The 4,248-nt window shown below is 33.2% G+C and overlaps 1 long non-coding RNA gene across 1 annotated transcript; it reads left to right on the top strand.

Annotated features, from left to right (window-relative positions):
- Window positions 1–2,955: 2,955 nt before the first annotated feature.
- LOC114322115 (uncharacterized) lies at window positions 2,956–3,895 on the top strand. Its single transcript, XR_003650573.2, has 3 exons — window positions 2,956–3,089; window positions 3,219–3,300; window positions 3,419–3,895. It is a non-coding gene; the product is annotated as an uncharacterized LOC114322115 (long non-coding RNA).
- The last annotated feature ends 353 nt before the right edge of the window (window positions 3,896–4,248 follow it).

Raw genomic sequence — 4,248 nt, 5'->3', positions numbered from 1 at the left:
AATTTTTCAGGTTTACAGAGAGTGCAAGGAAGTTCACATTTTTGAGCCCACACCCAGTTCGTGATCAGGCATAAGGAAGGAATACGGTAGAAGATTGTAAGGTGCAACCGAGTTCGGAATTCATCAACTATAATCTTTTGTTCGTGATTTAAACGGTATCAAACTAGATAGATCTCAAAGGTATAAACCCTAATTCCACCTTGTAGTATTTTATAGATCATTGTAATTTTTTTGGAGTCTAATCTATACGCGATATCACTGGGTCTTGGGAATTTGGTCCCAACACAACTGAGCCTCAGTTTCCATTGTTAGTAGACACTAGCGCAACATGAGACCCTTCATGCTGTGGAAGCTTATGAGCTAGGTCAAGGGTCTTCACTAGCACATCTTTGTGTGGCTAAGCGTCTTGATGACATGAACCTCAATTCGACAAGTGTTTTACTCATAAGCGAGCTTCGTGCTATAAAGTAACATGAGCCGTGGTTGGTGCACTTTAGACATCAAGTCTACTTGTGGCATTCGAGAAAGCAAAGCTTTCTTCGTGGGATTTATTCTTACTTGACAAAGCGTTGGACCAACAAATGTCAAAATGAGTGAAGATTCGACTCTTGAATGGTCTAAAAACGATTGTCACGCTTGAATTTAGTAGATGTTAAACAGCACATAGACTAAAATTATTACAAAAGTATAGTGAGACAACACCCGCAGCACTTGCAACATTGCCCTCTCTCTCTCTCTCTCTCTCTCTCTCTCTCAAATGTAAGAATAATATTCACAATTATCATGCCTCTTAATAGGTGTCTGACACAAAAAACTTCTATCTCTCTCTTCTTTATATGAGACGTTAGAATTTACAAGCCCCTTAGGGGGTGATTATTTGGATGGACTAGACGAAGGGAGATTGCAATACAATGGATTGTTAGTCTTGAGATAAATAGTTCCTCGATTATTTGGTTCAAAATTATGTGTATTTGACTATAGTTAAATTTTCACTTTTCTAATCAAACAATGGACTAGTTTATCTATTGGACATGAACTCCAATCCAATGCCTCAATCCCATGAAACAAACGCCCCTTAATGTGTAAGACAAAAGATTAAAAAACAAACAAACAAACTTATCGTCAAAATTTTCCTCAATCGTTACATTGTACAGCAAATATGTACAAGCTGGTTACATCTAAACGTCTGATATTAGTGGGAGTCCCACTGTGGATGCCCTATTGTTGCTCCTTATTTTTAAGTCGATTAACTTGACTTATTAGCTTGTCCAAATTTATTAAAACTTTTTTAACTGAATCAAACTGCCATTGATGAAACATGTGATTAACCTATTAATTTCAATGGGTTAGTAGATGAGACGTTAGAGCTATGGCCATATCTGATAACTATGTCATTTTTAATGTATTTGGCTTATGCAGATTCATTTTGTAATCCTTGTGAACTTCTGTATATATTCTACGAGTAATGTTATACTTCATGAAACAAATATCATGGAAAGTTTCATAAAGATTTTTCAAATTTGGATTAGTTTGTGGTGTTTTATTTTATGTTATGCAATCACATACATTAAGTCACAGCTTATCAATCATAGAGCACTATAAGACAAAACTAAGTTCATGTTATTTGCAAACTAAGCTCACCAGGTTCGTCTCTTTCCACATTTTGTTGTTTGTTTTATTGTAATTTTCGCATGAATACTTTATTTGGGTTGCACAATCAGAAATCAAAGACCTAAATTTTGGAAATTAGAATATGATTTTCTAAATCAGAATATGATTAGGGCATTGGATTCAGCTTTTGTAGAGTTTATTTGGCTTATCTAATAAAATTTTAGTTTTTATTTGGATTCAACTTTTGTATTCGATTGGAATTTTGTTCTTTGCGATTTCTTCATAGGTACGTGATTTTTGTTCTTCACGATTTCATTTCATTTAGTTTCAATTTCCAGTCGAGAATCACTCTGTGCGCACTTTCTTCTTCTCTTCGATCATTGCATTTCCTCTTTCTATCCACTTCGTATATTTTCGAATATTTCAATTGTTGTTCATTGAGGCCATATTTATATTTCAATTCTTGATATTTTTATTGTGATTTCTGAGCATCAATACCTTTTTAAACATATGCAAAAATTGTTGCATATATAGGTCAATGGTTTTATATATACAATTGTGGACCTTTGATTAATTTCATTGATATATTATAGTTGTTGCTGGCGATTGCAATTGAATTCCTTTAGATTGCGTTTAGATCTTCCAGTTGTTGTTATTTTTATTATTCACTTGAGTGTTTCTATTTGTCTTGATTAAGGAAATTGTTTGATTCGTTGCTGGACGATCTAGGGATGGTCTGAATATTGGTGGATTTGAACTTCTTGATAACATGCAATGTCTAATTTGTGTTTTACTCTGTATTTTTTGATATTTATTTGCTCTGTTTAATTATATCTTTATGGTATTCTTTGTTGGATTGGGTCAAACAAGTCATCCTTTGTTTGGCTTCTTCACTCCCTTCCACTTTTTATAAACCAATTTGCAAGCAACTTCCACTACTATAGTAATAATTAAACATAATAATTTAAGCCTATTGCTTCAATTATATTTTGGCACAATAGTACAGTAAACTACATCTAGGCCTATTGCTTTCTCTCTCTCGTTGGTATAGTTTGGTAGCTAAATTTCAAAATAATATTTTTTGGTTTTTATTTTTTCATTCTTTTCTTGCAATTCTTGTATATGAAGCTCCAACCTTTACAATTGTCTCCACCAATGTAAAATTTCGGTTTTTGAGAAAATTAGTTTTGATCAATCAGGTGATTCGCACTTCATTTGTTGATTTTTGTCTTTAATTTGTGTTTGTTTATTTGAGTACTGATTGTGAGGATTGAATTGAAAGTTGAGGTTTGATTTTTTTTCAAGGTATGTGAAGTTAGGTTGTAATTTGTTTGATTTGTGGTTTTTTTTTTTTTTTAATTTAATTGTGAATTTTAGATTTTCAACTTCAAGAAGAAAAATCAGTAATAGTTTTAAATGGACAAACCACAAAACCCCCACCAAACCCATCTCCATTGCGAAGTGCCCAAGTTTTCCAGGTAATATGCAATCGAGTTTGTTATGTCACTTGGTTCATGCAAGTATTCCCTGACTTATTCTTTCTACTTTCATGCAAGAACTTGCACATTTTAATCATGGAAATCCTTGTTTGGCTATGGACATTTTAGGTATATTAGAGAGAGAGCTTGAGAATAGTAAGCATTATATCTTTCACATTCAGAGAGGTGGTAGCTGATGTAGAATACAAGGGTAAGATAATCGATTAAATTTTGATTAAAATGTGAACATTTGAGATTGAATTAACCCCATTTCAGAACAACCATTAGTTTGTATAAGAAATAACCCGATTTTTTCTATGTTTATCTAGGAATTAAACAACGGAGGGGTACCTTAGTCCTGAAGGCTGGAAGGTTATGCCTTTATTGGGGAATATTCATCACAATCTAGAATTCTTTAGCAACCCTCAAAAGTTAAATCTATCAAGATTCGAGGTATGGTCAAGATTAGTATTGAGATTTTCCTCTATTTAGTTTTTTTTTCCCTAAATTTTTTTCTTGGTGCCAAAGCCCTATACATTTATGCCATTTAGCAGTGGGGTACACGACTGTCCGGGGGAATGAGCTTGCAAAGCTGGAGATGCACATACTGATTCTACATCCCCTTGCGATGTTCAAAGGCTAAATTCTGTCTCTGATCAGTTTTGTTCTTTGATGAATGCAATTCTATTTCGTTTCTTCTTGTTCATACTTTATGGGAATAATAGATATTAATTTTAGTTTTTTGACTCTTGGTTGTTGATTTTATGTTAAAGTTGTTGACGAACATAAATAAATAATTTATTTTATAAGGTTGCAATACATCATCAAAATTGATCGATGGTCAAATTGGTGATGTTCTATATCTTTAATGTCTTGGCACATTTCTTGTGACCATTGAAGATGTTCTATGCTACTTAGTCCTTAGGGATTAATCTTATTGCAATAATTGCGCATTGTACAGTAAAGATGGTCTTGGTTTGATCAGATGTTTTAACTAAAGCAGATGGTGATTGATACTTGCCCACTGAGATTGATATATCTTATTACTAACTGCAAGAAATGTGACAAAAGCATCAAATTGATATACACTGCCCAAATATTTTTGTTGGGATTAAACACATCCAGAAAGATAATTAACATACAATCACATACACTAAGG

This window comes from Camellia sinensis, chromosome 4, assembly GCF_055761805.1.
Source record: "Camellia sinensis isolate YWXY chromosome 4, ASM5576180v1, whole genome shotgun sequence".
In the NCBI taxonomy this organism is placed as follows: Eukaryota; Viridiplantae; Streptophyta; class Magnoliopsida; order Ericales; family Theaceae; genus Camellia; species Camellia sinensis.
Note: the sequence above shows the minus strand (reverse complement) of the source record. Positions and strands in the feature narration are given on the sequence as shown.